Source organism: Ursus maritimus, unplaced genomic scaffold (genome assembly GCF_017311325.1).
Source record: "Ursus maritimus isolate PB19 unplaced genomic scaffold, ASM1731132v1 scaffold_9, whole genome shotgun sequence".
Classification (NCBI taxonomy): Eukaryota; Metazoa; Chordata; class Mammalia; order Carnivora; family Ursidae; genus Ursus; species Ursus maritimus.
This window is the reverse complement of record NW_024427107.1, coordinates 55,180,942-55,195,714: the sequence shown is the minus strand read 5'-3', so window position 1 is coordinate 55,195,714 and position 14,773 is coordinate 55,180,942. Positions and strand designations below refer to the sequence as shown.

At 33.7% G+C, this 14,773-nt stretch overlaps 1 protein-coding gene across 3 annotated transcripts in view; it reads left to right on the top strand.

Moving 5' to 3' along the window:
* The window catches only part of CSMD3 (CUB and Sushi multiple domains 3), a 1,145,609-nt gene that overhangs the window by 905,916 nt on the left and 224,920 nt on the right, over nt 1–14,773 (top strand). The gene's annotated exons all lie outside the window — the stretch shown is intronic.

Here is a 14,773-nt window from a genome sequence, read left to right as displayed (position 1 = left end):
AGTGATCGTAGCCAGGAGAAGACTACTGATCTTAGGGAAAAAAATAGGAAAAATATGTTCAAGGGGAAGAGACTTACTGTTTTTGAGATTAAGGAAGTTACTGAAGAGGCACCAGAAACAGAGACATCACCTTCACATAGGGTGTTTAATTTGCTAAGTGTTTAGTTAACAGTGGAGCAGGTCGTGATGATGATGGTTCATGAATATATATTTCTGGATAAATACCAGGAGAATTTTCCAAAACAAAGACCAATTTGCCACTTCATGGAACTAGTGACCCGTGGCCTTTCCAAAACCCGTATCTGAGTGTTAAAAAGGAAATCCAACACAGTGGTTTAAAAATTATTTTAATGAAAAACTGGACATTCTAAAATAAAGCAATGTATAGTTCAACTCCAGACAATGGAAAATTTTACTTCAAGCTTTTGAAAATGGATTTTATAACTAAAATATTTCATATTGAAAAATCATATGCTTGCATACAACTTTATGAGGAGAGAGATACAGTGAAAAAACAAACAAACAAACAACAGTTCAGTAAGGAGAGAGAAACAATGATATCACTGTGGAAAGTTACCACAGACTCCGTAGTCAGTTGAATGATGCTAATGCATTGTACAAAATTGACATGGAGATGATATCATCTAGGGCAGATTTTCCAAACTATGGGTCACCACTAGTGAGTCATAAAATGAATTCACTGGGTTGTGACCAGCATTTTTATAATTGATATAACATTGAAGAAAATAAAAAATAAAATAAAAGATAAATATATAAAAGAAGAGAAAAATACTATAATTCAAAGACCATAGTAAGGATGACTATTATTTTGTGGGACTTTTTTGAGCTACATATAGAGAGATAAATAAAATAGAATCAATATCCCATGAGATGTGTGTTGCATACATGTAGATGTGTATGTATACTTGCAATAAAGTAATGTATATTTCTTACTATGAATTTCAGTGAAAAAAAGCAACAGTATTGATCTGATGATTTAAAGTATGGATTTTTGGTGTCTGTTACACATAGTAATTTTTCCTCATTGTACAACGTTTTCACGTATTAGAATTATATGTGTATGACTTCTGACTTACACAGCTCATTTAACCTCTCTAGAGTCTCTCATCTCTAAAATGGGGGTAATTGAAATTCTTTACTTCAAAATGTTGTAATGAGAAATAAAGAAAGGTACATATATACTAAATGGTCATTCTGTTAATAACAGAACAGCCAGTTAATTCTTGAATTGATGGTTTCATCTATCAGAGGATAAAGGGAATAAAAGGAGAAATAATTAATTTGGATTTAATTCTGCCGAAGAGAAAAAAATTGATGACAGAAAAGTTTATAAAAAGCTTAAGAGAAAGAGTGATTACATTGTCTTAAAATTCAGAGCCATGCAAAAGAGAAATCTGTGTATAGCCAGAAAATTCATTAAGATAACATGGAAAATTTCTAGGAGCCAAACAAGAAATAACCAAAATCCTAACAGAGAAAAGCCAAAGGATACAGAAAAACATAGATCAAAAGGATAGGTGTTAATCACTGGGATAAATTATTAAATACATGGTTTTCAATGACTTTGCTGAGAAAGATAGCACACCAGAGTATAGTATGCATTCACTAAGAATATGCCTGCCTAAAATAATCCTATTTCTTTTCAATAGGTTTCTGTATTGATAGGTCATAAAAATATTAATTTCAGCATGGAATATGTCATAATATATACAAATGGACCTTCCAAACCAAAAAATGTTTCATGGGATCAATTATAGCCTAATTAAGTATATTTCATGTTGGGTGAATAGTCATATCTACAGACAAAACAGAGGGAACCTGGGTTCAAATCCTCTCACTATATCTAAGACCTCTGGCAAGACAAGCCTTGATTTTTAAATCTCTAAAACTAGATCATAATTATTAATTCAATAGGTTATTGTGAAGATTCAGTTAATCACAATACATTCAGATGGCCTGGTAAATTTCCCAGCAAATACTAGAATATTAATACATGTGATTTTCAGAGTGTTCTAAAAGAATCACAGCACTGGAAACAAGCATTGCACTTTGCATTGCACGTTATATTTAGTGGAATTAGTATATTTCTGTCATTTTAACATTAATTCATTTTAACATTAATTAAATCTAATTTGTTAATGTTTATTATATGGATACACATTTACTCCTAAAAATAGCACAAATGTTTAGTATTTTTTAAATTTCTTAAGAAAAAATAATCTTCACTATCAAATGAGTTGTATATGACTAGACTCTTACCCATAATGCCAAATTACCAAGGAAAACAAACTTATTCCATAAATACTTTATGCTATTACAAAAAAAAAACAAACAAAAACTAAGATACATTCATGTTAAAAATATGACCACAACTGATAATTTCTAGCATAGGAAAGGGAGGGAAAAGGCACATGTTTTAGACCTAGATGTATTTAACTGTAAACAATGATTTAAAAACAAGAGAAAACCTAAAATCAGCTCTGTGACCTTACACAATTTATTTTGGGTATCTAAGTATGAGATAATATTGTATAATTTGTAAGGTTGTTGGGAGAATTATATTAAATAACTTATTTAAAACATTTGGTTCTGAGGTTTCTGGCTGGCTCATTTGGGAGAGCATGCAACTCTTAATCTTGGGGTCACGAGTTCAAACCCAATATTGCCCCTAGAGCTTACTTTAAAAATATAAATACATAAAACATAAAAAATAAATTAAAAATACAACATTTGGGTCTGAAGGTGTTACTGTCTCATAATAAGGAGAGCTTAATATATTTTAGTTTCTTGATCAGGTTCACACATATCTATTTGTTTTCCTTCATAGTAATTATACAGAAATCCAAATACACAGAACTGGCTGACTTTCAGATTTAATAATTTAATACTTTGAAAGTCAAAATTAGTGAGTAAAGCATGTGCAATAGAGCCAAAGGGTTTGTTGGTCATAAGGATAAATTTTTTAATTAAGATAAATTTTGCATTTTTTATCAAAGTAAAATATACATGTGATAACTAAAAAAATAATATAGATTGCCATTTAAAGTAATTTAAAGCAATGGTCACCTGCCCTACATCCCCCCCCCCATTCTGCTATTCCTCAGCTGATTCTTCTAATTATTTCTATTTCTCTTCAATATTCCAGAATTACGTTATTTTTGTGTATTCTAGCAATTGCCTGTGTCACGTAGTAATTTGCTTATGCGTCTACTTTTAATATCATTAATGTTTGAGAATTAGATTGTCAGGCTCTGCTGCTTTTCGTGTTAAGTCTTACCCCACAGTAAAATGTTGACTACTGTCTCTCAGAAAATGGGCAGGAAATTTGGACAGACTGATAGACTTTGCTTTAGAGTATGTAAGTAGGGAGCTGTTAGGCTATAATCCCTAAGTGCCAAAATAAGGAAAGTTTTTTGTTTTTTACATAAAAGTAAATACCAACGTGACCATACTTTGTAAACTCTTTAAATGCAATATTTTGCTTTTTCTTATAATGTTTCACTCTGGAAGACTATAAGCTCATAAAGTCTTGGGCTACGTATAATTTTTTAACATTTGATGGATTAATTTGTACAAGCAGGCTCTCAGTAAATATTTTTAACCTGAACTGAACCGTAAGAATTTACAAAGTTTGTTTATTTTAGAAGATAGTTTTTTTTTTTTATCATGTTTTAAGATTGTGTACATTTTAAATCTGAAGAAAATATTTTCAAGAGCTTATGTTGGACACTAGGAGATTGTGTTTGTCAGAAGTAGATCCAAAATGATAGCATGCTGTGGTAAGTCCTGCTCAGTGATGAGAAACCCTGCAGTTTATCTCATGAGAATGTCACATGTATTAAATGATAGCAGAACAGAATATCTGTACCTGCCATTCACTGTGATCAAAAAAAAAAAAAAATGTGTTTGGAAAATAATTTCTTCCCTTCTTACTTTTCATACTTTGAAAAGTATCTGTTGAAACTCTGTGTTACTTTAGTTATCTATGGACACACTGGATTAAAGTAGAAGTCCTATTGTTCTTATCCATAAAATGACTCAATATTATGTAAAAGTAATGAAACACAGGAAGTGACAGATTCCATATTTTCCCTTAATTTTCATTACTTGATTTAGTTCACCTAATGGCATTATAGTTGTTTACATAAACACACCTCTACCCTGATCCAGGGCACCAGCTATCTCTTATCTCTTCGCCTCTCTCCTGGCTAGTTTCTCTTTCCCATGTTTCTTAATGAACTCTCTTGTGAACACAACAAAGTAATCTTTCAAACATATGTCAGATTGGGGCTTCAAGTTGCCTCAGTTGGCTCAGTGTCTGACTTGATTTTGGCTCAGGTCGTGGTCTCTGGGTCATGGGATTGAGCCCTGTGTTGGGCTCTGCACTTGGCTCAGAGTCTGTTTGGGGATTCTCTCTCTCTCCCCCTCTCTGTCTCCCTCTTCCTTTCCCCTGCTCACATGCTCTCTCTCTCTAAAGAAATATACAAATAAATAAAATCTTTAAAAAAATAAATAAAAATATATGTCAGATTATATCAAAATCTACCACTGGTTTTCTAAATCTGAGTAAATTCCACAGAGCTTATAATATGAAATTCCACTTAACCTACCTATGTATACTCTGACCTCTTTACTATTCTCCCTTGCTACTGCACTCTTTGGGCCACAAAGGCCTCCTAGATGTTTCTTGAAAGCACTGTTCACACTTCTGCCTCAGGGCTTTTGCACTTGCTGTCCTTTCTGTCTGAATGCTTTTTCCCCAGCATTCTGGCTGAAGCTCTCAGATTTCCTTTAGACATATGATCACATGTCTTATGAGCAGAAAAACATTCCAATTTATCCTCCCCTTGCTCCCTAAAGCTTCCAGGATGGAATCAAATAAATCTAAAGTTGAAATAATAAGTCCTTGGTAAAGATATCTCTGGTGTGTTTAAAGCCCCAGGTATTTTAGAGCCTTAGAACCTTGAAAGGTAAATCATTAAATTTTGGAGTACTAGCCATAGTACTAATACAATATTTTTTAACTGAGGTATAATTGACATATAACATTCTATTTTATTCAGGTGTACAACATAATGATTTGATATTTGTATATATTGTGAAATGATCACCACAATATGTATAGTTGACATCCATCACCATACAGTTTACAGTTTTTTTCTTATGATAAGTAATTTTAAGATCTACTCTTCTTAACAACTTTCAAATATGCAAGACAATATTATTAACTATATCATCATGCTATACATTACATACCCATGACTTATTTATTTTATAACTGGGCCAATGCAGTATTCTTGATCTTTTCCATTGCTATAGCATACAGTGAGCATGCAGTTGACAGTTAATTATAATAATAACACCCTAAGAATAAACATATTTGGAGATATGTTAGAGAGAACAGAAGAGATGGTATCATGCATTCCGTTTTTTCAGGTGTTCAAAAGTACCAGTTATATGCCTGGTCCTGCACTAACTACGAATTCAATATGGTTCTTGCCTTTAGAGAATTTATAATCAGATGAGATAAAGACAGGTAAGGTCCATTGCTAGAAATAAAAACAGAGTGCTGCGAGCACAGCGTGAAGATGCATCTGACCCAGTTATAAAGAGAGATCAGGGAAGTCTTCCTTATGAAAGTGACATGAACTGAATCTTAAAAATATAAATAAGAAGGAACCAGGTGACGTACACAACATAAGGAGATGGTGTGTTTCACACCTTGGGTTGAACATTTATAAACATGTAGAAGCAAGAGCAAACCAGGGAAAGTAGATAGCATTTCAAGCAGCTCAATATGGCAAGCCCATAGAGAGGACTAACAAGAGATAATAACTTGTCTGTGTTAAGAACAGTTTGAAGTTTTGTACACATATTATTTTATGCCTTACTACAACTCCATGAATTAGGGACTACTAATATTCTCATTTTACAGGTGAGGAAACCAAGACACAAAGACAGGTTCAGTCACTTGCTCAAAGTCACAGTTGCCTGCCAGTCATGTTTTGGAGTCCAGGCTTAATCACTGCCCTCTTGGTCGACTGATTAATTCTACAAATGACCTTGCATTGATCTTTTTTATATCTCTGGAGCCTAACAGTTATGGTATATTGTAGGTGGTTAAATGTGTCATGAATGGATGCATGGCATCAAAAATAAGTGGTGAGATTTGGGTTCCCCACTTATTTTTGAAATGTTCCTCCAAGCTAAGTATGAGAATTAAGAAAAGGTAAATTCCTACCAATAACTAATAAAACGTGTTCATCTGAAATGCATTTTTGCATTTCATTTGAAACACAACCTTACACAGAATGTGAATACCCTAACAGATACAGACAGTGTTCGTTCTTTTGAACATCTGCACCATTATTTTCAATCCCTTTATTTCCTCAGGCTAATGTAAGTCCTAGATTCTGGGGGGAAAAAAAGATTATGTAACTCAGTCACTGATAACTGTAAGTCTGTCCAAAGTACATACACATGAGTGTTACGATTATACATCCAGTAGTCATCTGGCACCATTCATTGTTCAACTTCCAGCTCTGTGTGGAATGATACAAGCTTTAAAAAAATAAATGAAAGGAGAGCCCTCTTGTGCTATCAACTGAAGAGAAAGTTTGAAACAAAATAAAAAATAAAAAGTTCATTTTATAATTATAGCTCTCCAACTTTACAGTTTTCTCTCGTTAGTAACATCATATAACCTACTTTTAATTAAGTCATATTGCTTTAGTGTGTGAAGTAGAAAACTCAACTTTTATTCCAGATCTTCTACTTAAACAGCATGGCTTGCCTTGGGCTAATCTCTTATTCCAAATGTCCTTAAGGTTTATAGAATTTTTTTGAGATTTGAAACAAGTCTGGAGTCCCATTGCATTATAAATGAATATAGACATTATGTAATCTAATATACCGAGCCATTTAGCATTTGATACCATTTAGATATGTGACACAATTAAAGCATGTGGATGAAAGACTCATAAAACAAAGGCCTAGTGGTAAATTATTTCTAGGTATCATCAAATTATCTACCTTTCATTAGCTATATATAGGAATTTTGTTCACAGACATAATATACAGATTATGTGTCAGAATCAGGTTCTACAAAGAAGTATAATGTATTTTCTGTTTTTTTAAGTAAGCTCTAATGCCCAGTGAGGGGCTTGAACTTAATGACCCGGACATCAAGAGTCACATGCTCTACCAACTGAGTCAGCCAGGCACCCCAAATGTATTTTCTATCTTAAAAATTTAAAGTAGTATTGAGATAAAACAAAGCATGTTTCGTTTTCATATGGGGGAGTGGAATATTATTTAAAATGAAACTGGAAGGGAGGCTAATGTGATTGAGCACCCGCTATTTCCAGGCACTCTTACTTACATTATCACTCCAGTTGGCCTCCTGCGTGCTAGTCTAGAGAATCATTATAAATAAGTCCCTGCTGCTATGAATTCTGGAGCATACTATGTAGAGTCCCCTATGTAAGAAGCAATTTGATTGCAAATCAATGCCTATAATTCAGAACATATTTTCTTGTGACCACTGACTTGGAGCTCATATTTAAACCATTTTTATTTTCTCTGCCTTTGGCATCTCAGCCACTGTGCCATGACTCCAAATGGGTAGTTGCATGGCCTCTCATTGTGCTAAGAAACCTCCATTCTCCACCACCATGTAGTTTTTATTTTCAAGTCAGACTTCAAACATGCCTCCCTAATATGTTCCCCGTTTTTACAGAAAAACAGAAAAATAATTTACTTATACAGAAAATTGAATCAACCCAGAGCTTCTCTCCTTACAGATAAAGAATGTACAGTATACAACAGTAGTTACTCATAGTCATGCTGAGAATCAAACTGTATTAAGTAAGGAATGGTATTAAGATAATAAGACAACAGATCTAAGGATAGATATATCTTTTACTTCTATTGGAGAAACAAATATCCTACTAAAAAATTCAACCCACAAAACCTAGCGAGAAACAAAGCAGGTTTATTATTTGAATAAGCATATTTGGAATATAATGAACATTGCAGACTGCCTATGAAGGATACTACAAAGACCAGACAGAATCTCATACAAATTTATAAAGAAAGAACAAATAACTCCTCTTTTATCTCTTTGAGAGACATACTGATGTAACTTATATCTGTATACCTTGTGACTATACCTTGTAAGAACCCTTAGTTAATTTCTAAAGTATGTTTCCAGAAGACCAGCAGTCTTGCACTGTAAAATCAAAAGGTTGGGCCTATTATGTTTGAAGAGAGATACCCTGAAGGAGGTTGCTGCTCCCTTCCCCTTTATTAAACACAGAAAATTTCATTTTACACTTATATTCAGCCAGTGAGCCATTCACTTCAAGATATACACATAAAAAAAAAAGACAATATAGAGCTCTCTGTGCAATAGGGAATTTGGTTCTTAATCCCAAATCCCAAAACCGGCCAGTTAGATTGAAATATATGAGAGAGTTAGTGAGCAAATCTGAACCATATTGAGGTTCTAAATAGCTTCAAGCCTAAGCCAATCCCAAGACAGGGTATTTCTCCCCATGTTCCTAATCTGAGTTTTAAGACCTTTCTGATTAGGGAAGAATTGATCTGTCCTGTTAGGAAGAGAGACAAAAGAGGAAGAAGGAAAGGGTTCTCCAATGCAACTGATATTCTCCAGATCTTCATAGGCCAAAGCAACAATCTCTGAGCCAAGCCCCCTTAAGGAAAAGAGAAGACAAAAACTTACAAAGGTAAAAAGAAGTGATTTGGGAGGAATCTAATTAGAATAGGGTTTCTTTTTTGTGTGATGATGAATCCTATCCTAGAATTATGTTTGTAGGTGTATAAAATAAAATAAAGCACATAGGCATGAAAGATAAACTGATTATAGTGGAACACAGTTATCCAAGTACTTAAAATCTGTAATTGAAAAAACAAATTTTGATGTAATAATATATTGCTTCCTAATTATTGCCTTAAATTGTAACTTCTAGCAAGTCTAATAACCACTTCATGATAAGCACAAAGAATATTTTGAGGTATCTGCAACAATTATAATGTAATATAAAAACATCTGTAATTCCTGTCGGTGACAAAGTCCCAGTGGTTTGCTGCCTACATTTGAAATTAAATGAAATGGTAAAATTCAGTTAGAAAAAAAAATCATAACTATTGAGAAATATAAACAATTTTTTCCCCATCCAAATTCATGAAACAAGAACCCCTGAGTTGTAAGGCAGAGGAGAAGATGGGCCAATTTTTCCTCCGTTTCACTGCTAATATTGGCTCTTGTTGCCTCCTGGACTTCTAAAGGATAAAGAGTCCAAAGAAGTAAAGGACCACATCCACATGGGTTGTTAACACTGCACACTGACCCCAACCTCCCCCCCCCACCCCGCCATACACACACATCCCTCCTGGGAAAACAGCTGAATTGAAGGTGTAGATCCCTCTGCCTTTGAGATGGAGTACTCTGCTCTTCATCCTTGGGAAAATGAAGAGGAGAGGAAAATAAAAGCCACAAGCTCCTGCTAGAGGGAACAACGCCCAGGGAGAGTCACTAAATAGCATTGCTCTCTCTCTCTCTCTCAAGGGAAGAGCTTGGCAGAAATGCGGAAGTTTCCTCCTGCCCTTTCTCTAAAATTTGTATTCCTTCCTGGGATTGATGAGATTATCTCATCCTCCTAAGGCCTTTATGAAGCCCTCATTATATCAACTCCAGAAGATTCTGTGGGGTCAGAGAGTTGCTTAATTCCTTTTATCTAGACCCACGCCATATAGCATATCTATCAGACATTACGTGTTCCAGTTCCTGTTTGAAATTTCCTCTTCTGAGGCTGGAAGTAAACAGTAAATAGTGAAGCTGGGATTCAAAACTAGATCTTGTTGATTACAAAGCTATGGGTTTTTTATAGCATTTGCTATGCTACCCTAAACAAATGGTTTGAAAAAAAATCTGAGTTTTACATTCCATGCATTTAGTCAGCAGCAAGATAGAAATATACTGTATATTTTAGTTTTCCTAACATTTATGATGTATTTATTAGAAGTCCATCATATAAATAGACACTATGCTAGGCTCCAGAGGTATAAATAGTGTATAAAGGACGTGGAAGCTTCGATTTAATAGATTTTTAGAGTTAAGAGATAGAGACAGACACTAATGAAAAGGGCATATAAATAAGTGGCTTTATATAAATATAAAACAAGTTGTAATCAGTATTCTCAAAGTAATGGGATGAAGTATGATGGGGTCCTCTGAACTAGTCTGGAAGTCAGGGAAGACTTTCCTGAGAAATCAGTTTGTGAAGCAATCAGGCAGGAGTAATAAATTGACACAGAGGATTTTTTCCCCTCTAAGCTCATTTTGTACTAATAGCTGTTTTAAAATAATTTTTTAAACAATAAAGGATTGCCATCACTTAAAATCAGTGAGTTAGAAATAAGAAACTAAGGAATGAAAAGGGATTTTAGTTTTTAAAAAACACCAATAATTCAACCAAAATCATTTTAAGAACTTGTCTTCCCGTATACCCTTTTCTGTAAACTCATAGATTAGTGATTGCTAGGGACTTGGGAGTATAGGAAATAAGGAGTGACTGCTAATGGGGACAGGAATTCCTTTGGGGATGACAGACATATTCTAAAATTAGAGAGAGGATTGGTTATACAACTTTGTGAATATGATAAAAAAAAAAACAATTGTATGCTTTAAAAGGGTGAATTTTATGGTATGTGAATTATACCTCAATCTTGAAAATGAGGTTAAAAATGAGTGACATAGGTATCACTGATGAACTACTAACATCCATTCTATGAGTAGAATTTGTATTTGGTAGCATAGCAAATCTATCCAAGGAATACAGCCATTCATAAGTCTATGTCATAGGGTGATTCTTCTTTCTCTAAGAACACACTCTGATGGAGAGCACAGCTCCTCGAGCACTGGGGCATGAAAAGAAGGCCTTCCTAGCCAGCAAAATCAAATGAGTGAGTCCAGGCAATCAGTGAGGTCACAGATGTAGAAGCTCATATCCTACTAATTTTAGTTAGTGAGTGATTAAAATGGTTTACAAACCACTGACTACAGCATGGAGATGGATTTTTTTTTTTAAGTGTCAAACAGGAGTGTGGAATTTTACTGCAAAATTAATTCACAAGTAATAAAGACCGATTTTTGCTTTTTTGTTTGTTTGTTTTTTTAGGTGAACAGATGAGGCAATAGGAAACTCAACTCAGGGCAATATTATCTTTAGTTTTCCAGATAAATAAATGTGAATATATGAGAACTAATGGAGAAGAAAATGAAAATCAAAATAAGTTCTTTAAAGTAACAGTTTATAATTTAAAGAAATATTTATTACCATTATGCTAGAATAGCCTTGTTGGAGGCTTATCATCTAAGACAGATAAACAAAATGAAATGCTTATATAGGAGACATGAAGAGAAGCATGAAATGAATGGCTGAAAAATAAAGAAATGAATGGCTGAATAAAAAAATTTTTTTTTCTTACTAAGAACAAAGTCTTAAAGGAGAGAAGAAGCAATAGTAATTTTAATCTTGAAGTCAATACTGGAATATTAGCTGTCTGCATTATAAATTCAATTCCAGTCTTTAAGAGTTGTGAAAGGACTTCTCTAAAAAAAAAAAAAAAAAAAAAAAAAAAAAAAAAAAAGAGGGAGATACAGCTTTCAAACACTTTCTATACCAGGATTTTTGATTTGTGACATTCAATCAGGCTATATCAGGGCATAAGTAATTTACTAGAAGTGGGCCTGCACTTTTGTAAGGTACAGCAGTTCTTTAAAACTGAAGGAGTCACAGGCCACATCTAGTAAATTATTGATTTAATATACCATATTGCTCTTTTGTGACCTACAAGGATTCATCACTTTCAAAAGTACCTACTTGCTTTGTGAGAAAAATTTATACATTATATAATAATTTTCATTATAGAGTATATTTAATAATAAATAATACATTACACAAGTGAAAAGACAGATTTGAAATTGCAAGTAGCTTGAGGCTGTGTTGCATGTATTATTAAGTCTCTAACGTGGACATTCAAATAGTACCTCTTCCATAAAAATGGTTTGGGATTCTTCTATTTCACTTACTAGGAAGTTACTTCTTGTTCTCCTCCTTCTTCAGTCTTCCTCCTCCATCCCACACACATGATCAAATCATAGGAGGGAAGTCCTTTTCACTAAATGACTAGAAGTCTTGAAACCCAGTTGCAGACTCATCTTCTGATTTCCCTGGAAATACCACATCTATCTACTGTATCCCTCTTTCATATTCCAAGAGTAAAACATGCATACAGAGTATAGTTACAGTATGGGCACATTTTACTTATACAAATCACACCATATAAATTCAGCCAAAGAGAATTAAAACAAACAAACAAACAGAAAAATGAGAACAAGAAAAATCATATAAAATTAAACTGTACAAGTGATGTCCCTCACTCAGTGGTGGTGTGCTCCAGATTGATAAAACGTTAGCATGGATTTGCTACTGTCAAATGGTAGACATGAGTTTGCTATTCTCTCGGTGGAACTCAATATCCATGTGGCTCTCATACTGTAGGAGTTCTGTCATTGAACATATTTCCAATGTTTAAAGATACATATCTTTCACATAATATTGCCTCTAAATGCAAAACAACAGTGATTCCTAGTAACCAGAAGATTTCAATCACAGAAAGGAATAGAATAGGCTTATATGGATTTATTAAGAGAGGGTACGTCTCAGTTCTGTCTTGGATTTAAGTAATTTCAGCAAAATGAAATGTTTGTGTTACTTGCTGACTGTGGAACAACATTTTATAGTAGCCTGCCTGGTCTTGCAAGCATAGTTCATTCAGTCATCCCACAAACATTTATGGAGAACATAATGTTTATCAGAACTGTTCTAGGAAGAGAAGAGAAATATGGTAAGCCTTGTCTGTTAGAAAAATCGTTAGCAGTTGTGAGAACTTGGGGATTGAACGGAGCTAGTTGTCTATCATAAGAGCCCATGTGGAAACTGTTGAGAGTCTGGATTGTGGCAGTTACAGTGGCAGAGAGGAGAGCGAGACTGATCAGCTCTGTAAGGGAACAAGCAACAAATCGATGTATTGGATCCCACGAGTCAGGGAGAGCGTGTCAAGAATAATAGTACTTTATAATAGGCTAAGTTTGACATTTTATATCTTTAAAATACTAAGGCTCTATGTGCATACATAAAACGGTTCTTTAGTACTACAAAATTATAATCAATTACAGGCAATAATATGTGAGAATTATTGCCAAAGTGATAGCACATTCTGGAATCATCAGTCCGGCATTTTGCAAAGTGTGTTCCAGGGAACATTGGTTCTATGAGATGTTACACTGAAACGGTCTCCATGATCAAATAATTTTATAAGTAAGAACATGACATTCCCTGGATCTTACTGAAGTATCAGTGAGGCCACATAAAGAACTCTTTTTTCTTTTACTCACGTATTTCCCAAACTTACTTAGTCATAGAACCATTTCTTCTCCTAATTCATATGTTCTACAACAATGTTATTAAATATAGATTTAAGAGGTAGTCATATGTATTAAATAAGTTATAATCAGTAACAGGTACAGATGAGTTCTTAACATTTAATGCATTCCAAGGGACATGGGCTATTTAGAGAAACACAGCCAGTGTGACAAATGGCCCACAGTTATAAGTCAAATGGGAAAAATAAGCATAGCATTCAAAGTCTTGATAGGCTTCTAACTTCTGATTGTTAACAGAGCCAGAAAAATAAAGGCTGCCCTTTCTGTAATAGCCAATAAGATGAAATTAAAACAGGAAGAGAGAATATGAAAAGCTTCTAGGAACCAATATTAGGAGAATTAGTAAAGTTGCTCTGGCTTAGTCATTATTGCATTTAGATTTTTAAAAACATAGAACTGATTAAAATAAATCTGTATCTCAAAACATAGTTAATTTTCCCTTATTTGTATTATTTGCAGACTGCATAAAATACTGTCAGTCACTATAGTATTTAACATAATTGATTATAAACTAGGACGTGCTATAAGCACTGATCAGAAGAAAGGTAAAATTATCGCTACTGGTCCAAATAACAGATCTAACATAGTACTAATTACCCTAAGGACATGTGATTATACTGCAACTTTGTATATATTCATCAGTGGTTTAAAAAAAAAAACCTTCACATTTTTTGTATTTATAAATAATATTTTTAAAAAGCTGTCCTAAATGTCCATTATGCAAAATAAAATATAAAAAGCAAATTGAGGCTATCAGATGCATATTAATGTGAAATGGCAGAATGTTTATGACTAAGTCACAAAGCTGAACTTGAGGTAGAAGCTCTCATTTCTATTCATACTTTCCAAATATAAAAATAAGAACTGTCACATACACTCAAAGTATTATAATTTTGGAGCACCTTAAAATCAGAAGGAAAGTTAACATAAAACATACTACTCATTCTTGAATGATTCTCTCATCAGTAGTATTATCAGCTGAATAAAGTTATCAGTGCTGAACTCAGAATGTACCAGACTACTCTAATGTCAAACAATAATGAGTAATGAGAGCAATGCATCTTTAGTTATCATCATCACTGTCAATTTGTTGTTCTGTGGAGTTCTAATTTTAGTATGTTTAATTCTAACTATTTATTACCATTTTATAGAACATTAAAAGGAAGAACATTCATTAGCCACAAACGCAGTACAAGATACTGTTTTGGTTGCATGTATGTG